Here is a 22,787-nt window from a genome sequence, read left to right on the forward strand (position 1 = left end):
CTGCAAACAAAGGCAGCCAAGCCAGTTGTGGGACTCCCCCTCCCGAAACAAGTTATGCTTCCAGTAGGTAAGCCTGTTGGGCTCATATATTTACACAATTACAACTCGAAAATTTTGGTGAAGACAAATTCTGAAGCTCTTGGGCAGGTCAGTAGTACTATGCTTGCAGTATGAAATACCTTGCACAGTTATGGGTGCTATAAATTCAGTAAAAAGAAGTAATATCCATTTTACTGTTTTCAGCAACACAACTTTGACACAAAAATTTTTTTAAAAAAATCAATAGATAAAAATTCAGTAACAGATAGTGCTCCACAAGTCTGTCCACAAAGCAAGGTACTCGGTAACATATGATGTGGTTTCAAATACAATTTAAGTACAGGCCTATTGCTTAGTCTCCATAAAATAAGGAAAAAAAATTAATGTTCTGCACGATACAGGAATATTATTTTGTACCAGAGAAGGTACAATGTAGAGAAATTCACACGGTCCTAGGAAGTCGATGCAGATTGAAGATCGCACTAAGGGGGCACACACAAGCAGCTGAAGTGGTATGTCACACTTATAGCTGGATGCTCACCCCTATGACCCCACAGAACAGAGGTTAAGTAATTGACTTAATACAGACAGCCCCCAGTAACACACTCACTCAGAACCTTCCCATTTGCATAGCCCCTATATGCATTCGGCTATTAACCTAGATGACTCCTGTTCTCATTGCCGATTCACTAACACTACCACAAATGAGAATCACATTCTGTGTTCTGGATACTCAAGTGAAATCACAGATCAAAACTGTAGAAAAAATTAGGAAAAGTGATTGCAATAGGCACTGTGGTGCTTTTATGTCCGGATATTTTTATTTCACTACAAGTTTACCTTCCACGCAGACAGAATTAAGAAGCCTCATGGCTGCCTAGTTTAGCAGCTATCTGATATTGCAGAGTGCTACCACATAAACAGCAAAATCCAAGCCACAAATTCTATCCCAGCACCAGCTGGAAATGCAAAGTGCAAGCTTCAGTAACCCTCAATGCCAAGCAACACACAATATACGTGCATGCATCTCTAATGTCATTTGAGATGACTTAACAGTTTCTTCACTGGTCCTTTGCTGCTGCTGCAGAAAGGCAGAAGGTAGCCATGGAACGTGAACATTTGACAGCTCCACACCTCTCAGAGACTGGATGCAAGTCCTACCACAAATTCATCCAGCCTCTCTTACAAAGAAGGTGTAGAATTGGATTTTTTTGCACATGCATTACAAGTATTCAAAATGGCAAGGAAAATGCTACTCTTTAAATTTAAAAAGAGCAGATATTAACGAAAGAACACTTAGGGGGAATTTAACATTGCAGCCTTCTGGCAGAGTAGGTAGAAGTGCAGGAGGAAAAACCCGTAAGTACCAGCAGAAAGCCTTGACAAAGAGGCAGGTCCACCTTGATCTTCTCATGACTACAGAGCAGACCACTTTCCTTTACTAGTCTTTACACTAACATCACTATATTCACAGCAGAAACACTCTGCCAGTGAGCAACAGCAGGACTGATGGTAATTCTTCTAAAACAGCAGATGTGGCTTCAAACACACTCCTGTTTGAATTGGCATTGTCTATCTGGATTTCCCCAAGGCTTTCAATACAGTTTCCCACAGCCTCCTCCGATGTGTTACAGTCTAAACAAGAGGTCTGCGCAGTGGGCAGAGAACGGGCTGACAGGTAAATAGCTCCTTTCCAAACTGGCAACCAGTCACAAGCATGGTTCCCCAGGGATCAATATTGGGCCTAACACTTTAATACTTTTGTAAGTGATCTGGATGATGGGGTCAAGTGTACCTTGAAGTTTGCTGATGGTACACTTTGGAGATGGAGTGATGAGACACTTTGGAGGGAGGGCCACCTTGCAGGAAGACCTGGACAGCCTGGGGAGAGCAGGCTAACAAGAACCTTACGAAGTTCAACAAGAACAAGTGTGAAGTCTTGCACTTGGGAAAACATAACCCAGAAGTGCAGCACAGGCTGAGGAGCAGCTCTGTGGAAAGGAACCTGGGCGTCCTCATGGACAAGCAGCTCAATATAAGTCAACAGTGTGCTGCTGCAGCAAAGAAAGCCAACCAGACACTGTTGCATCAAGAAGACCATCACCACACAGACAAATAAATCATTATCCCACTCTACTCAGTGCTCATCAGGACATATTTGAAATACTACGTTCAGTTTTAGTCCCCACTATACAAAAAAAAGATGTGCGGAGGCTAGAGAGGATGTAGAAAAGAGCCACAAAAATGATTAAAGGACCAGGAAGCCTGCTGTGTGAGGAAGGGCTGAGACCAACTGAGGTTCTTCAGCCCTGAGAAAGTATTTAAAGGGTGGCTACAAAGACGGAGACTCCCTGTTTACAAGGAATCACATAGAAAAGATGAGGAGTAATGGGTACAAATTATGCCTAGGGAGATTCTTATTGTACATGAGGAAAATTTTTCACAACGAGAACAATCAGACATTGGAATAATCTCCCAAGAGAAGTGGTGAATTCCCAAACATTGGAATTGTTTGGGAACACTTTCAAGATTCAGCTGAACAGGGTGCTGGGCCATCTTGTCTAGACCACGCTTTTGCCGAGAACTGGTGAAACAGATGGACCTTGAGGTGCCTTCCAAACTGGTATTCTATCATTCAAAGTGTCAATGCCAAACCCTTTACTCCTTCCATTGCCTCCTTAGGGCAGCTTGTAAGTTCCTTAAAATGAAACGGCAACTCAATAGCTTTATAGCAGTCAGCCAATTTTCTACTGTTGCTGAATAGCCAGCTCTCTTCTATGCAGGAAGAACTATGTGAAATTTCAACACAGAGAAAGCATGTTCAGAGAGAGTATGCTTCTTGTTTTAATAAAAGCAGTCCTTTCATGAATATGCAAACAATAAAAAGTGATCCCAGGCAGCACAATCTACACTTGAGGACATGTAGAGGTTATAAATCATGACACAATAAAATCACAGATGAATGATGGAAAGTGTGACGTTAACTACACAAAAAAATAAGCATACACTAACTATACACATACACAATGACAGGATCTTTTCTCATACTGCCACATAGAAGAATTTTTTACATTTTTTGTGGATAGCCCTCTGTTGATATCACATCAACCACTGGCAACAGTTAAAAAGCCAAATAGTATCACGAGCTGGTCAGAGAGAACACAGCAACATAAATCATGGGGCACTTGCATCTTGAATTGTGCGTGCTCTACAGAACATACGGAGAACAACAAGATGACTTCTAATCACTTGTAGCTTGCCCAGGATTGTATTCTCCAGCTCGAAAAACAGAAGTTATCCATTCACAAACAGCTTATGAAATCATGAATGGTGTGAAGAACGTTTCCTCACAAAATAAGAATCACATAATGAAATTACCAGACAGCAGGTTTAAAATACATGAAAGGAAGTACTTTTCCCACACAATGCATAATGAAATTGCAAAACTTATTGCCATGGGATGTCGAGGAGGCCAAAAGAACACATGGATTCAAATCAGGACTACATGAACTCATGGAGTGTGGGTCTGTAGGCAGCTATTAAAGATTAATGGTCCAGAAGCCCCCTCCAGCTCAGGAAAGCCCAAATTGCTGATTGAAAAGGGTGTAACACTGGAACAATCATTCCATATTTGAAGTATCACTCACCAGCAAATATCAGAAACAGTACTAACTAGACTAGAGGAGCATTTAACACAGTAGGGTGGTAGTTTTTATGTTCTCGGGGGGGGGGGGGGAGGGGAGACACGGACAAACAACCCAAAACAAAAGAAAAAAAACCTACACAGATGTTGTCATACAGTCACAATGATTTAAGAGTAAGACATTCCTTTGTATGCAGTTGGAATAAGAAAAGCAAAAACAACCTTGAAAAACAAAATGTGGGAAAACAGGAAACAGACACCAACATAAACCGTATCACAAGCCTTTCAGGTAATTCAAAAGCAGCTATTGTTTAAGGATGCTGGAGAAAGAAGTCAAAAGACAGAAGACTTAGGATTTTGAGGAAGGAAGGCTATGTCTGGAGAGAGGCTCATTCTGATTCTTACTAAGCATTGTGGTGAGGGACAATAAAATTCAACAAGGCATATGTCTGGTTGACTCATGTTAGTACACCCTCATTAGCTACAGGAAACTGTAATCCTAGAGCTGCTTTCATTATGGCCATTTTCTTCAGTCATGGGAAAGCTGCTCTCCCAACCTGGCACCAAAATATTGGCTTTAATTGGCAAGCAGGAAAAGAGCTAGAACAAAATGACAGCTACTCAGACACACGATAAAATGGAGCCTCAATTCTGCCACATGGGTATTACATTAGAAATCACCGGCTATATCTGAATTAGATGAAAGAACATATTAAAAGTATAATAAACTTTCAATCTCTGGCAGGGGGGCACACTAGGAAGCGGTTGAATAAAGGCAATAAAAATGAAATGCCTTTGCTCTAGTCATATGCAGAATTAATTTTACATAAGTGTATCAGGGTAATGGAAAACAAGCCTAGGCAATCAAGATTATTCAAGAATTACAAGTCAGGCCCTAGAGGACAAACGTCTGGTGGCTGCTAGAATTTTTCTGCCCAACTGGTAGTTTCTGATCATTAGCTGTCTCAAGTCCTGCTGGGGCAGGGCGAGCCATCCCCCCCCACCAGCCTGCCTGGGCTGGGCTGAGGTTAATGCTGGGTCATATGGGAAAACTCTCAGTGCAGCTGCCTCACTATATTTTGCTTGTGGTTTACAAAATTAACAGGTTTCAAGGAACAAGACATTTCAGTTTTCAATGTGGTTCATGACCAAACCTTCATAAGGGTAAATAAGCTATGGAAAATTCCCAGAGGGTAAAAGGAAACCTCAAACCCAAACACAACATGCTCATACTCTCTTGCTTTTAAATTACCTGATTACAGAAGTTGAGAGGGAGGTAGGAGAAGGTTTTAAAGAAAGGAAAGATTTTTCAACAATGACTAAGCAGCTCACATCTGACAGTACAGGCATTACCTTTGTCTCTGGGCTGCCAACCAAGAGCTGTAAACTGTAGTCTCTGAGACAGCCCCTACACAATCATGCTCAAACCCAGGCTTAACACAGGCGAGTAACATAAGGATGATCCAAACCTGTGGGCGTTCCACACCCCTTCCTTGGAATCACAAATATTATTTAAAAATTATAGGCTTTCTGATTAGTTCAGGATGCACATGTGTCATCAGCATCCTTGTGCACCAGAACGGAAAATCAACGCAAAAGCACACACAGAGACAAGAAATCAGAAGGGACATAGCTGTTCTTAAAACACGTGTCTATATTTACTGCTCTTCCAGACGAAATCACTTCCAGTGTACGTAGTCAGTCTCAGTTCTTCCCCCAGTTTCAGCCTTGGGTAGGGAACAGCACACTACTCCCACTCTCTTTTCTGAAATCCTACTGTTTTCTCACTTTGAATTCTCAACAGAAAATATATCTTTTTCTCAACACAATCTTGCTTTCTATCACTGTACATAATCAATGTATCTTAATTGCTTTTAGAATCTTTTAAAATCACTAGGTTGGAAAAGACCTTTAAGATCATCAAGTTCAAACGTACCTGTCCACTACTAAATAATATCCCTGAGCACCTCATCTATCCATCTTTTAAATACCTCCAGGAATGGGGACTCAACCACCTCCCTGGGCAGCTTGTTCCATACATACATACTGGGTTCCTGGGACCAGTCTCAACACTTGGCAAATTTACTGACATATCTTATTAATTTTCTATTTCCAGCCGCCACTTGCCCCACCTCTCTTTCATTTCTTTATCCTGAGGCTTTGTCCCATCTCATATGCACATTTTTTTGGTTGTACTCAGGTTCCTCTCAGCGTCATTTCAAAGGCAGGAGACTTCCTCCTCCTTGCTTGCTCTAGTGATCTAATTATTACTTGAACACACAGTACTTTGTGTGGTAAGCTTAACCAGACAGAGAAGTATCAACTTAAAAGCAAACTTTGTGGCAGATTTGTCAGAACTGTCATCAAAACAATGCATCTTTGGCTTACATGAAGTACTTTAGTAAAGTACATTCCCCAGCACCAGGTATGTGACTGACTTAGTGTCTCTGGATCTCTTTTTGTTTCTAGTGACTACAGGGTCATCTTGTAAAATATGTACTATGCTGAGAACCTACCTTGTCCTCCAGAGCTAACAGAGCACATTTCAGTATTTCGTCTTTGTCAATGGTCTCCTCAGGGCACATAAAATAGGCTATTAATCTTTAAATCCGTAATAGAGTAGTCCAGTCTTTTCATAGAATCATAGAATCACCAGGTTGGAAGGGACCCACTGGATCATCGAGTCCGACCATTCCTAACACTCCCTTAACCCATGTCCCTAAGCACTTCATCCACCCATTCCTTAAAAACCTCCAAGGAAGGTGACTCGACCACCTCCCTGGGCAGCCTGTTCCAGTGCCCCATGACTCTCTCTGTGAAGAATTTTTTTCTGATATCAAGCCTGAACCTCCCCTGGTGGATCTTCAGGCCATTCCCCCTTGTCCTGTCCTCAGTCACTTGGGAGAAGAGGCCAGCTCCCTCCTCTCCACAACCTACTTTCAGGTAGTTGTAGAGAGCAATAAGGTCACCCCTCCAGGCTAAACAACCCCAGCTCTCTCAACCGCTCCTCATAAGACTTGTTCTCCAGTCCCCTCACCAGCTTTGTTGCTCTTCTGTGGACACGCTCCAGAGTCTCAACATCCTTCTTGTGGTGAGGGGCCCAGAACTGAACACAGTACTCAAGGTGCGGTCTCACCAGTGCCGAGTACAGAGAGAGAATCACCTCCCTGGACCTGCTGGTGACACCATTTCTGATACAAGCCAAGGCAGTTGTTTAGCCTGACAGTAAAGAAGGGGTGTTTCTTGTTTCCTCGCCATATTTATTTCATTCTTGAACGTCGCTTCCTTTCAATGCAGCCTTGCATCACTATCCGAGCTCCTTACTCATTCCCAGTGTTTTAAAAACAACCTTGAGGTAATGCTGTATTATAAGACTTCCATGTGAACCTTAGTCAGTCTCCTGTGTGTGGTAGCACATGGGAGCTGCCCTCAGACCAGAGAACTGACTTCTGTTTTCCACTACAAGCAGAAACTGTTCCCAGGCCTCCTTCTTTTTCCCTGTGTATGACCAGGACCTTGCTGAACCAGCCACATCTGTGTGTTTCAGAGGGGCTTTGCCTGGATTTACCTCCAACCACCACTACTAAGCACAACGGTGCTATATCTAGCTCAGAAATTCCAGGATCATAAATTTCTGGAAGCTAGGAGAGAGTATCAACATATGATTACTCTCATAATTCTTCATCTACTGGACGCACTCAGAGACAGCATCCTTGGTTTTCATCTGACCAAATGTCAAATCTGAACCGCTGGTAGTGTACCTCGAGACAAACCTTGCACCTCCTCCTCACTTCCGAAGTAATCTACCAGATCCTTATTCAGGAAGTCAATACATTCAATGTGTACTCTCTAAAAACGAAGGCTGTAGAGCATTTGATGCACTGGCTTTGGAACATTTACATACAAGGTACATTATTATATACTTAAACCCACACCCATTTCAGCTACTGAAATCCTGTACAGCCTATGCAGATCAGAGGAACAGGCTATGCAGGCAACTATTTTGATTTTGCTCTTTAAAATACCCTCCCAAAGACACCACACCATACCAAAAGCACAAAAGAAATCTTGAAATTCCAAGATTACAGCTGCAACCCCACATAAGCATTGCCTTTTCCTCCCCATTCCCCGTTGAGTTCAGAGTGGCTGCAGTCCAGCAAAACATTTAAACCTGTTCTTAAACTTGTGTTATCCAGAACATAGGTTTCTTCCTGAGCTGACCTACAACAGTTTTTGCAGCCGTGTGCAGATTAGCTTTTGGTCTTAACTGGAAAGCTCTGTATGTGCAACATTTGTCATGCACGCACAATTCTTGTTAACATAAGGCTGTTAAGGATGATTTCCTTCATACAGAGCAGCAGAAGAGGAATTGACTGCTGATGTTTGGTTTTGAGTGACAACTACTTTCCCAGGTGTTTACTGAAGCTATGTTATAGCAGAACAGGAGCAAGTATTCAAACAAAGCCAACTAATAATATACAGAAAGCAAATGAAAGCTCATAAGCACAACCTCCACTTCCCCAATATAAACCAGATAACATTAGAGATATTACAGTAAAACTTCAGACAATTCAGTAAATGTGTGGAAGAAATATTGTCAATATGTACACATCCCCAAAACCACTATTACTTCAAATAAAATGCTAAGTTTCCTCATGTCAGTAGATATCCAAATAGTTTAAAAATCACATAAGACTTTTTCTGCTATTAATATGGGAGCTGTCCTCCATGCTCCAGTTCAAAACATCCAATTTGCTTCCCAATAACAGCTCTAGAAAGACTCTTAAACCCACACATTTACAGAGTACCATCTGTACTCTGTACTAAATAAAGAGAACAGACTAAAAAGTGGGTGTCAGCCATCCTGTTCTCACAGGACAACAAGTTAATCCATTAGCCGTTAAACCAGTCTGAGTCAATTACAGAAGAGTTGCAAGCTTCCTAAAAGTCACTTCAGAAGAGTTTTTAGTTATGTTAATACAAAAATGGTTAAATTATCTTCTGTGACAAGTGCCCTGAGGCCCTGAAAAAATGCACAAACAGGCTGAAATTTTGAACTGCACTGGTTTAGCGACCATTACTGACATCGTCACTTCCTCCTGCCTTGGTCTTGGACTTGCAATCCCAGTTATTAACAGTGAGTGATGGCTGAACAGCAGGAGAGTAAAGAGAAAGGGTAAGTAAGGAGAAGGAGTTATTTCTAGCATATGTCAGAGGAGACAAAAAGCTAAGCACAAGTTGCTGCCAAGCAAGAAGTATGTAGAAATTATAAGATAACAGCAACACAAAACAAAAGGTACAATCAGGAAAGGATAAATTTGTTTAATGACAGAACTATATTGGTTCTTGTAGAGAAAGTGAAGATTTTTTAATTTGATGTAGTATGGCATGAAGCCAAGGAATGGGTCAACATATCAAAGCAGCCGCAGAAGTGTTTGTGTTAAAGCAGGTCGATGAGGAACATAAGAGGAGTGAAGCACAAAAGAACAATCATTACAATACGCAGCAAACTACTAGAGCCTAGAAAACAGCTTTAGCTGAGCTGACTGTGGTCTACAACAATATTAAACAGAAGCAATGAGATACTGTCTGTATAGGCAGATAAGGAAAGAAAGAAAACCAAAGACCAAAAGGCAGCATGTGAGTCAGACACAGAAGGGCTGTTATGGCTACATAATGAAGGGAATCAATGACGCAAAATCTCCCATGTTGTTCTTCTTTCCTCAGAAATGAAAGTCGGTCTTAAGAAGACACACAGTGCCCTAGGTGGGATACATTGGGTTTCCAGAAAGCAAATTGCAATGATCTCTGACTTGAGGCCTGTCCAACCTGCTCCCAGGAAGGAGCTGCCTACACACAATAATTCCTCTTTTCAGGCAGCACCTGCATGCCATTACACATCTATGCAAGAGCACATAAGCAAACAAACTAAGCTGTGTGAGCATGTCCCAGCTTCTCCCTTCTGCTAGCCAGCAGAGGCCTTGAGAATCTACAACTATTAGACAGATTGATAACCATATGACAAGAAGGAAGACAAAACGAAGAAGCTAGTTTTGGAATGACTGAAATTCAACCTAAAGATGGAATGTGATACTTGGCAGGGCAATTTACCAAGAAATCACCCAAAGATAAAGCTTATGAGCCCACTGGTAGGGATCTGATTATGGATTAAGTAAAAAGATAAGCAAAGAAGAGACTAAAACCAGAACTTTTAAAGAACTAAAGACAGAGAGAAGCAAATAAGGCATCCCAGGGGAAAGTGTGTGGGACAGGGCGTATCCAATTATAAGAAACAGCAAAAAGAAGCAGCATGTCCTTAACTTACCCAGGGGTTTCCTACCTAACTGGTGAGTGTTTCCTTCAAAGTGCTGAGTACAGCTAAACAAACACTGACCCCAGGTTGGCTAGAGATGGCAATATTCTAAACAAAAATTTGGACATGCCAGTAAGCAACCTTGACAGACAAACATCTGTAACAACAGGGAGAGCATGTAGTACAGCAGAGTGGAGGAAATGTCATGTCATGTCACAGCATCCTTAAACCACAGGGCACAATAGCCCAGAACTCTTGGGCCAAGAAAATGCATCAGCTTAGAGCCTGGATCAAATCTCAACAACTTTTGGGTGACAGAGTGCACAGAGGAAGAGAAGGCAAAATATCGACATGGTTTAACAAGAGCCATGGCACCAACAGAACGAAAACCCAGCCAGGTTCTTCTCATCCCTACCCAGTCCAAGTATAATGATTTCTGTACTAAATAAATCCTTGAAGACTCTTTCACATAGATTATTGCATCATACATTTAATCAGACATATGATAGCAGCAAACTCGCCTTTCTTAATGAAAAAGAAAACAAATCAAAAAGCTCATAGTTCAAAAAGAAAACAAGTAATTATTTGTGGAACTACAGAACAATGCCCTCAAACACGACACAGAGGGTACAAATCTCTGTATTGACCATGTCTTGGCACATCCAAGGTAGGTGGAACATTTAATGCTTTAAAAACACAACCTGAAAGAGCTCAGAACAACTTTTGATTACATTTATGTAAATAATCAGATTACCTGGGATCTTGATTAACAATATTTATTATTAAAAGGTAGTGATCTTTCCTACACATGCAATACTTTCATTAAGGAATTCAAATTAAGCCAATTCATCACCACTACTGAAACCTGATGGCAGTTAAGTTGCCAACTGAGTCCCAAAGTGATGCTGGTGCATTGAATTCATATTGGTAAGTGAACCAGGCTAAGCTTATATTATAAGATAATAAATTGTATCACAGTTAAGATTAAAATATTCTCCAACTAGAATTCAAGAAATAATATTAACTCAATGCTGTCTAGATTCACATAATTAGAAAGATGGTAACATACTTCATTGTGATTACAGACAATGCAATAATAAAGCAGGGTGGTAAAAAAAAAAGAACATCACACATTATCAGATATTTAACAGTAAAATCAAGGCATCACATGCTCAAAAATTGTGTTTTATTAAAAAGAACAAAGTATGGAAATGTTCCACCCAAATCAGCACACAGATACACATAGTTAGTGAAAGGCAGGAAGCAGAACTGTGGAGTTATCATTAGTTATCCAAACTGCAACAAACAGATCAGGCTTGTTAAGTTTCATTTACCTAAATATTTTACAATAAGGGAGACAGAGCCATACATTTTAAGAAGCGCAAAGATCACAGGCATCAAAAAGCATGTTTTGTAATAGACTTCCCATTAAATTCACTGAAAAATCCTCCTCAGTGTCCCTGACTTGCCAAGAGGAGAGATCAAAAAGGATTTGTAAACCATTCATTTAAAAATTAGATGTCACAAGATGGTGACTTGTCTACTTTCAATGATTCCTCTGGTGCTAACAAGGCCACTTAATTCATTGACACTCGGTTACGCTAAAATCACTGAAGTGGGTACTGAAACATCTCTCATGCAAGGCAATGCACGTGCAGCATTTCACAGCTAGTGTAACACTAATCGATCAGTTGCTGTTCCCTCTTCTTATCAGTACTTATCAGCGGGTATACTGTCACAATTGCTGGTGCTCTTAGCTCCTGCTATAGCCCCTCCCTTACAAGTTTCAGCAGAGAAAGGGACCACCTTTCTGGAGACATGCTAAACTGTTCTGTGCTTAGAGCATCACACTGTGAACATAAAACAGAAGTTGCAGAAAGGATGTTTCAGAGCTGTTCTGGGGAAGCACCAAAGGAAATGAGTCCTGAAGACAAAACCTTCCATTAGCACTGAAAACTTCTTAATAGAGCATCATCTCGTGTAACTCCAAAACTGTAAAGCACTAGACTCCTAAGATTCTCCACAGTTTTTAAAATTTTAAGAAAATACACACCTGGAATGACCCTGCCCAATGCTTTCTCCTCTAAAAACATGTAGACAAACTGTCTTACAGGTAGTGTTTCAGAAAACACACATTGAATGACAGACTTTTCCGAGCGATGGCCTACTACCAAGTCATCACAGAGCCATACCCAAAAGATACCTGGAGGGGAAGGCACAGACTTTCATAGAATTGTTTAGGTTGGTAAAGACTGTTATGACCATCAAGCCCAACCATAAACCTAACACTGACAAGTTCAACACTAAAACATGTCCCAAAGCATGTCTTCCATTGAAGACAATGGAAGACAAAATACATTGACCAGTTGGATGTGATAAAGCACCAGCTGAGATTTCTTGTATAACGACAGCACATCAGAATGGTAAACTTGGTACCCTACCAGGAGAAAAATATTACACATTGCTCCCACTGACACACTGTCCCATTTTACTTTCTACCCTGAAAGATCAGTTGTGTCCTAGGTTCAGCTAAAACCTATGACATCACATCCACAGAAGGCTCTGCTCTACTGAGTAGTGGTTATACTGTTGTTTGTACAGGACTAAGATCCCTAGTGATGAAAAACAATGCAAAGTAAGCACTCTTCAAAAAAGTTTTTTGTCTCGTCACTTCAGATCTTCTTAGGGAAAAACCAGATGTAAGTAAGGGCATGGTCAGGTAGGCATAGGTCAGCTGTAACAAGTAGCTCATATCAGCTTTATAACTCCAGTTACTACACAAGCAGTTCATATTTGCATTAAATTTTTCCTCATATTTGAGGACCAAAAGGGATCATTGGAATCACATAGCCTGGGCTCTTTCAAGACAGTTATGAAATCTCTCACTAAGTCAAGTTGCACAATGAGTTCCTGATGTTCACTGCATTCCCAGAGCACCTTCTCAAAATAAACTGAGGCTTAACTCAAAGGACTCACAAGATTAAAATATCCTTATAATGTTCTACAGGAAACTGTTCACTTACTAATGATCGTGACTCAAAAAAACTGAAAAAAAAAAAGGTGTTTTACTACCGGTTTGCCACTAGATTAGCCTTTAGCTTCCAACCATTGAGTATCACTGTGATAAGTAACCATACAATCAGAAGGACTCACTCTCCTCTGAAGAGTGTGCATGCTGCTGTTTCGTCATTTTGAAGTTTTTCTTGCACAAATTGAACACTCATTCACTGAGACACATTCACCAGGTCTTCAATTCTTCCTGTTGCTCTTCAATGAACTGAGTATAATGGCATCCTTTTCAGCCTGGTCTCCCAAAGATAGAGGCTTGTAAAAAAATGTTTTCTATCCACATTTGGCCATCTATCTCCCACTGATAATTTCTTTTTAATTGGTGATTTCTAAAAACAGGTTGAAAGTTTGTGGGTAAAAATTAAAGACGGAAGAACCAACGGGAACCTTGTGGTTGGTGTACACTACAGGCCATTCAGTGAAGCTGAGACACCTGATGAAGCCTTCTTCCTCCAGCTACAGGAGGCCTTGCACTCGCAAGCTCTCATCCTACTCAGGGACTTCAAGCACGCAGACATATGCTGGAGAAGTAGCACGGCAAGCTGTAGGCAATCCAGGAGACTCCTGGAGTGCACAGAAGGTAATTTCTTACCCCAGCTGATGGAGACACCCACCCAAGGAGAAGCAATACTGGACCTTATGGTCACCGATACAAGCAAACTCATCAGTGACGTTAGGGTTGGTGGCAGCCTGGGCTGCAGTGATCATGCACTGGTGGAGTTCAAGGACTATAGTCAGGACACTAAATTTCAGGAAAGCAGACTTCCAGTTCTTCAAGGAATTACTTGGTAGGACCTCCTGGGACATGGTCCTCCAAGACAAGGGAGCGGAATAGAGCTGGAAAACATTTAAGGAAGTTTTCCACAGTGCACAAGAGTGCTCAGTCCCCGTATGCAGAAAATCAGGCAGAAAAGGAAAGAGACCGGCATGGCTGAGTCAAGACCTACTGGTTAAACTAAAAAAGAAGAAGGAACTGCACAGGCAGTGCAAGCAGGGACAGGTAACCTGGGATGTGTACAGACGCTGACCAGTTGTGTAGGGATGAAGTCAGGAAGGCCAAGGTGCAGCTGGAGCTGAACTTGGCAAGGGAAGTAAAGACCAACAAGAAGGGCTTTTACACATCAATCAAAAAAGGAAGATCAAAGAGAATGTACCCCCACTGATGACTGGAAATGGGGATAATGTATCAACAGATGAGGAAAAGGCTGAGGTACTCAACAAAGTTTTCACCTCAGTTTTCACTGATAACTGTTCTCATCGCCCCTCCTGGGTCATGGGACAGCAAGATGGTGACCAGGGGGGTAGACTCCCTCCCACAGCAGAGGAGGATCAGGTTTGTGAACACCTGAGGAACCTGAACAAGTATCAGTCCATGGGACCTGATGAAATGCATCCCAGAGTCCTAAGGGAATTGGCAGATGTGGTTGCCAAGCCACTCACCGTGATATTTGAAAAGTCATGGCAGTCAGGAGAAGTCCCTGGTGACTGGAAGACAGGTAATGTTGTGCCCATTTTTAAAAAGGGTAGAAAAGATGACCCCAAGAACTACCGACCTGTCAGCCTCACCTCTGTGCCTGGGAAGATCATGGAACAGACCCTCCTAGAAGCTATGCTAAAGCACATGGAGGGCAGGGAGGTGATTAATGGCAGCCAGCATGGCTTCACCAGGGGCAAGTCCTGTCTGACCAACTTGGTGGCTTTCTATGATGGGGTAACCGCAGTGGTGGACACGGGTAAACCGATGGATGTGATCTATCTAGACTTCTGTAAAGCCTTTGACACAGTCCCAAACAACATCCTTCTCTCTAAATTGGAGAGAGATGGATTTGATGGGTGGACAGTAAGGAGCATAAGAAACTGGTTGAATGGTCGCATTCAGAGAGTAGTGGTCAATGGCTCAAAGTCCAGATGGAGATTTGTGACAAGTGGTGTCTCTCAGGGGTCTGTACTGGGACCAGTGCTGTTCAGTATCTTTATCAACAATATCGACAGTGATATTGAGTGCAACCTCAGCAAGTATGCAGATGGCACCAAGCTGTGTGGGGTAGTTGCCACACTGGAAGGACAGGATGTCATCCAGAGGGACCTGGACAGACTGGAGAAGTGGGCCTCAGAGAACCTCATGAGGTTCAACAAGGCCAACTGTAAGGTCCTGCACCTGGGCCGGGGCAATCCCCGTTTTCAGTACACAATGGGGGATGACGTGATTGAGAGCAGCCCTGCAGAGAAGGACTTGGGAGTGCTGGTTGATGAGAAGCTTGACATGAGCCGGCAATGTGCACTTGCAGCCCAGAAGGGCAACCGTATTCTGGGCTGCATCAAAAGGAGCAGGCCAGCAGGTTGAGGGAAGTGATTCTGCCCCTCTATTCCTCTCTTGTGAGACCTCATCTGGAATACTTGTCCAGTACTGGAATCCTCAATGTAAGAAGGACATGGAGCTACTGGAACCGGTCCAGAGGAGGGCTACAAAGATGATCGGAGGGCTGGAGCACCTTCACTACAAGGACAGGCTGAGAGAGTTGGGCTTGTTCAGACAGGAGAAGAGAAGGCTCAGAGGAGACCTTATAGCGACCTTCCAGTACTTGAAGGGGGCCTACAGGAAAGCTGGAGAGGGGCTATTCGTAAAGGTTAGCCTAACAACAGTAAGCGTAACACCATGTGCAGCCAGCACATCTGCAGCTGTATAGAGTCCAGCTGAATTTTTGCTTCTGTTTGAAACTTGCATGAAATCATTACAAAACCATCCGTTTGGAAGTAAGTCAAGTGTAAAATGAGTTCAAATTAATTGCAGACACTATTGCCTCCAAAAGCACAGCCTCCTTGCCAATTTCTGCACTTGTTAGAATGGTATCTTGCATTTTCTTACAAAATATTTCCCTTATCTCTTTGCATGAGAAAAGAGTGGGACAGTGAAAATGACTGATCACAAATAGCTATCACATTTAAAATGTAAATTGAAAGACTTAATCTTTCCCACTCACAAATGCTTTGTGTGCTACAGATATATAATTAGCAACATAGGTTAAATATTTCACAATTATTTCTTACTGGAAATGCCAAAATGGCATCCAAGTAAAAAGTTTACATCAAGAAGCAGGGGTTGGGGGAGAGAGTACAGTAGACACCTGGTGATATTAGCACTGTGGACTCTGGAGAGAACCTGGTCACAGTGCATAACCAGTTGCACTCTCAGTACAATAATGTACCCAGAAACATGAACATGATTTCTAGCTCATTTGGATGGGGTAGGGAAAGGGATATTTTCTCATAATTGCTGCATACACTGTCAGACTTCTTGCAATAACTTCTTCTCGACAAATAGTTCTGTGAACAACAGAGTTAACAAAGGGCATTTCCTATGCATTGTGTACCAAGTCTTTACCCTCCTTATACTTGCAAAAAAAAACCCCAACCTCGACACCTGGAGCCTTGTGACTTCCCCTTTACCCTCCAGCTTCCCCTATTCCTACCACACCTCGATGTCCCCAGTTCTGTGTTCTGTACCTAAATATCACTTTGGCAACTGCTGCTATTGGAGCAACAGATAAACTTGCAGAGAAGTGCGATTTCTAAGTTGTGTCCCATCAGACTGTTCCTTTAAAAGATTCACCACCACTGGTTTTAGAAGTTGCCTGACACAGAAGCTGTAGGCATTCCAACAGTCATTCAGAATCATAAAATCATAGAATTGTTTGGGTTGGAAGGGACCAGGGGTTCCAACGCCCCTGCGATGGGCAGGGACACGTCCCACTAGATCAGCCTGCCCTGAAACAGCATGTAAATTCATCTCTGTATTATGCTAAATACTGTGAACTTCAAAGAGCCTTTTGATACAGGTCATGTTGCAAGACAGCCAACTAAGTTTTCCTACGGCCTTCCCTCAAGTATAATTGAACTGCTCCAGCTGATCACCATTAAAGGTGATCAGTGAAGGAAAAACTGCAGATGTTTGGGGTACTGTCAGCATATCCAAGCTGCTGACAACTCACAGTTCTCAAAATCCACACATGTCTCCACAGGAATGTTCTCTAATGCCCTAAACCACCCTAACATTGTGACCTCGAACACAGTTAAAAATCATTTATCAAAAGGATTTATGCTTGAACAATTTGGCTCAATTTATAATCCCAGGCTGCATAAAACATATTTACCCTGCATAAAACAGGAACTACCCTCACCTTGTTTAAACAGTGGCACTTACGTTGAAACCGACTGACTTAAGAGAGTTAACATTCCAGTCTTGAATTACAAGCTCAGTTTTATATATGTGATGACTATTCAATCTCAAAATGGTGAGCACTTTAAAACATGTTATGCTGAAGGTGGACTACTGCCAAAAGGTCTAATGAAAGAAGTTCCTCTTGATTAGAGCTACAGATAACAAGATACTTGTTTGTGATTTGAGCAAGCAAAGAATTTCATTAACAGACGAGAAGCACTGAAGAAATGCTGAATATAAAACCAAAGAGTGAAACTGAAGCTCCATTTAGCGGGAAACCTGGCAGCAGGAAGAGATATTATTCAGATATGGGGAGGTTTGATGGAGAGTGAGCAATATCAACTTGATTTAAGCTACAAAACAGTCAAGAGAAGTTTTGTCATGGATGGAGAAGCAAAGCAGGGAGAACTACTCAGATAGCAAGCAGTGTAACCTCAATGCTACCAAAGCTGGGAGGAAGGAAAAAAAAATAATTATGTACTATGCTAAAGACTTGGACAGAGATACATATCCATTCCTTCTCTCTTCCCTTACCTACTCCCCAAAACCCAGAGTATTGCAGCACTACATGATAAAAATACCAGATACTATGTGATTTAATCTTTGAGCCATTTCGCCCAACCACTTTGTTATGAAACACACAAAAGATTAAGAGCATGACCAAGATGCAATCGTGCAGGAAAAGGCGCAGTTTGATGCAGGGTATGACCTCCAGAGAAAGGAGATTGTGATACATTAATAGATGCAAGAGTTTATTGAAAATGAAGCCTTGAAACCACTTTATGCCCTCATTAGCATTCCCTACCAGCAGCAAACAGAAGCTGGAATTTTCAAAATACTATGAGGCGACCTGATTTGATGCATACATTAAACTGGCATGCTTGTAGTCAGCAACACCATTTTTCTTTCCTTTCCGATTCATCTCATATTTCAGGCAGGAGAATAAGCTTCATTTGGCCCTGAAACAAGTTCAAAGCTGGCTGTACACTGTATGTCTCTGCAACAGAGTAGAAACTTCTCCAGAGCAACACATGAACATATGTTCTCTAAACCTGGAAGTAGCAAACCCAAGAGGCAAGATGGCTCAGTGACCCATTTTGAATAGAGGCAAAGAGTGCTGAGGGCTGTAATATAGCAGGAAGATCACCCACTGTCAGCTCTGGCCTCAGGCTTCTTCCAGATTCAAGAGGAGCTGTAGGTTTGCACCAGGCCAAGGTACCATAAAGAGCCAAAGACTCAGTGCTGCTGCCTCACACAGTAACAAAACCATGTCATCAGCGCACTGCCATCATGAGGAAGCACCTCCTGCTTCCCGCTGACTTTTTTCCCAGGACATCACCCTAATTTGCAAAAAGAAAACACAGTTTGGGACACCACACTCAAGAGAGGAGCAAACCCTGCGCTGCACCACTGATAAGTAACCAGAGCCTACACATCACCACCTACTAAAGAAAATCAGAAGGCAACTGGAAGGCTATGACGGATTAAAGAAACCGCATCAGGCTAATGGGCCTCAAGTTTTTCTGCATTCAAATGGCGTTCAGAAAAAAAAGTACACCACAAAACAGCACAACCGCCCCCACCATTATATAAAACTTTTCTGGATACCCTTTCTGCTCTCCTGCTTTCCACTCTTTATCGGTCACAATAGAAAGTAGACAAAATTTGGTCTTCAGCATCATAGATACAACATAGCCATTCATTTTTATGTTCTCTCTTTATTCCAACCCCTTAAACAAACTCTTTTCCTGGATCAGATAGTTACCTACAGGAAAGAAAACTAGCTCCAACATAAATCAGAAAAGCAGGAAACAAGCTAGTTAAAGGAAAATTCTCAGATGACTCAAGGAAGATGCCTATAAAGACTTAATTTTACACAAAAGCACTTAAATATATCCCATGACTGAAGGACTATCTGCTCTGTAGTTTTTCAAGGTGTCTCTAAATGCAATCACAGGCGACAACAACAAACCTTCACCAGACAAGGCGGGATCATACTGTCTTGTTACTCACTGAACAGGATGCAGATTGCTGATCCATAAGCAGGAACGGCCATTATCTCAATCCCTCTGACTGGGCTTGATGTATGTGGCTTTGCCCTTTGGGAACTGTGACTAGCAAAACAGAGGCTGACTCTCTAAAATTTTCAAAATGGAGCATCGCTTACCTTAACCTTAGAAACATCACATTGCATAAGGGAATTTTAAACAGTTACATAAAGTCAGACTGATTTAGAGCAATGGTTGCCAACCTGCAAGCAATGTGCTGCCCACGCCACTTTCCAGCAAAGCTCATGGACATTCAAATCTATAACGTGAGCAGTCAGAGGGGAAGGTCAGATGCTGCCCACTGCATGCTCTGTATTCTATTCACATGGCAGAGGAGGCTGGGGAACCATCTCCAAGTTCCAGCACTTCCACCCCTAGGCAGAGACCCTGCTTTAAGCAAACTTGACAAATGACACCTTCCTTCTTACCTCCCCTTCTGTATTCAGAAGGGCTCTCAAAGCTCTTAAATGCCCACAGCTCAGTCGCTATTCTCTTAATGACCCCTGAAGTGTTTATCTTAGGGATGTCATATCTACTTACTGTTTCCTTTCCTGCTTGCTCTTGCAAACAGCCCATTTAACTTTCTTCCACATGGTCAGAATACATCTTGTAGAACTCTCAGGAGCTGCATGGCATTTAATTATTAATTAATAAATTAATGCGGAGCAGCCACATCTTCCACACCTGGGCTACAAATGCTTCATTTATCAAATAAAACTTCAGCACTGGTAACATATTTGTAGACTCATGAATCACTTACAGGAAAGCTGTGTTACTACATTTGACAGACAGCAGTGGCTGCTAAGCCACATATGTTATTGTCTAGCTATATAGATTTACTGGGGGGGAACAAAAGGTGGGGGAACCTCTCCAAAGCAGATGATTCCAAGCTTTTTTAAACCTAAGAGACAAGACATAAGACAACACTGGAAGGAGCAGCTGGGGACAGTGAATAAATACAGACATTTAAATGTGACTAATTACATACACGCGATGGAATCCTCAAAGGAAGATGAGGGAGCCAGGCTTCTAGCTCACACTGGCTTTTAATGGGAGTTCAGTGGCCTGTTCCTTCAAGCATGCTGGAAGTCAGATGTCATCTTGCTAAATACAGAACACTGCTTCTAAATGCTGCCTCTGGTAGCTTAACTGCAGCGAAGTCTATGGATTTCTACAAACCTGTCTGCAGCAGCCCTCCTCTTTATTTATGAATGCATGTATCTGCTGATCCCAGCCTATGCTGCTCTGCAAGATGAGAGAAAGTTTTCTGGATCAACCCAAACTCTTAAAGCCTCTGGGGACCCACCTTTCTGCACTAAACACAAATGTGCTCTGCAGAATCTGCTCTAATGATGGAGGGGAAAGGTTTACAAAACACTTACAGCTCCTTTCTGAGTTCTTCTGTTGTGAAGAAATAAAGAAATCTGTATATGGAAGGTGGCAGCTCATAAAAAAGAGTTACAGAGAAGTACATGCCACTGTTTTTCAGATGTATTCATGGAATACAGGCACACACACTCCCTTCATGTCTTCATTCAAACACTTCAACCTGGCGTGGCTGCAGAAAGAATATCCTTCCATAGTCCCCTGCTGCTCATTTTCCTTCCTCTGCATTAGCAAAAAAAGAATAGTGAAGTTTCTAGGGTGCACAGGATTATGGCCTGATTCAGCTTAAAAAACATGAAGGTAAAAAAAGATATACCATTGTCAGGAGCCATCTGACAGCACAAAGGGGTGGGTATGGACACAAGTAGCAGGAAGCATGGAAGAGTCTTGACCACTTCTTTCCATGGCCTTAGTATCTCAAAAGATTAATAAAATTACATACAGATTTCTGGCATGTGACAAACCACTTGACAAACAAGAGATAGTCTTCACTTTACAGACAACGGATGGTGAGGACAGACACTGGTAGCCACAACAAACAGCAGCCGACTCTGCAGAGGACCAAAAAGGCTGTGGCTGCAAAAAGCATGGAGGAAGACAACATGAGATCTTCTGTGAGTGAAGGACAGAGAAGGGAGAAGCCAAATCTACTAAATAACACTTACTTTTTCTTAGCACTCAACTCATTACGTGGCACAGCAGTAGTTAGTATAAGTGCAGTTACATGAAGGTACCATGCCACAAAGTCCAGAGATGATGTCTGTTATCTGACAAGCACCTGGGCACAGATCTGTGCTCAGCGAGCTGTAGGCCTGCTCTCTCTGTACGATGTGAGCATCCAAACAAGAGCCTGCATCTCAAGTCTTGTAACAGAAACATGAGACACTTATGCAGAAGCAGCTGACAACCATGTCCGAGCCAGTCATAGGACCATCCGGGTTTACAGCAGTTCCACAGATGGAGCCCACATGTAGCAGTGTTCACAGAAGGAGCATGAAAAAGTGAGAGCTGTGGTTCTTAGAAGATGACAGCAGAAACTACTGGGTGACACAAGAAATCCAAGTGTGGTACCCACATCTGTACTGTCATTGTAACTTTTAAATCCACTAATGCTTCTCCTTATAATCTCTTTTTGCAGAGATTCAGTCTGGGAGATTGTGCTGTAGCAGCTGGCAGAGACTAGAGCCTCTGAAGGGCTCTGATGAAGACCAACAGCTTAGTGGTCTAGGGCTAAATGAAAGTATTGAATGCTTCATAAAGAGAAGCTGTTAGGTAACAGGTTTTAAACTGATTTTTTTTTTTTTTTGCTTTCTCTGCAGAGGCTAAGGATGCTCACATGCCTTCTGCATTTTAAAATAATCTACTACTTAATGTTCAATAAATCAGCACTTAATTTTAATTTTTCCTTCCATTCAGATGAATTTTCCCACCCATCCGTTCAGTAGACTGACAGTGAGCTTTACAGGGCAGCTGCTTTCGAGGCTTTCTGGAATGCAGAGGTAGCAGCAATACGCACAGGCTCAGAGGGCATGCTGGTGAAGACCTGTGGGTAAGCTCGTAAGAAAATTGATCTTTATTTATTTCCTGGATAGGTAAAAAAGTCTCCTAATTAGAGCTAGTCTTTATTCAGCCTGCACATCTGTCTGAAAACAAGAACTATTCTGGGACTTAAAAAACCCATGCATCTCTAAGGTATTTTTAAATAGCTGTCCACTGGAAGTAGTTCTTTTTCTCCTTGCAGACTTGAATTGTTTAATCAGTTATATCTATAAGTCCATTTGCAGGGTAGTGTTTATCTTTGCAGTTAAGAGCTCCATTTTTTTTTTTTTTAACTTATAAAAAAGAAGTTAAGGAAGTTCACAAGACAAGCATTAGATTCCTCAGAACAGTCTATTTTAAGATGAAGTAATTCTAGGCTCTTGCTCATGGTTTTACAGCCTTGTCTCACTTCTCACTGTACCAAACTCATGAACCATCCACAAGAAAATGCATTACCCTTTACAAAACTCAATCAGAAGTTGCACTCCCCTAATACACCCAGTCTCTGCTTTTCATTCACGAACTACCTAT

At 42.0% G+C, this 22,787-nt stretch overlaps 1 protein-coding gene across 2 annotated transcripts in view; it reads right to left on the reverse strand.

Moving 5' to 3' along the window:
- RASA3 (RAS p21 protein activator 3) overlaps positions 1-22,787 on the reverse strand; it is a 137,769-nt gene that overhangs the window by 35,000 nt on the left and 79,982 nt on the right. The gene's annotated exons all lie outside the window — the stretch shown is intronic.

This window comes from Cuculus canorus, chromosome 1 (genome assembly GCF_017976375.1).
Source record: "Cuculus canorus isolate bCucCan1 chromosome 1, bCucCan1.pri, whole genome shotgun sequence".
In the NCBI taxonomy this organism is placed as follows: Eukaryota; Metazoa; Chordata; class Aves; order Cuculiformes; family Cuculidae; genus Cuculus; species Cuculus canorus.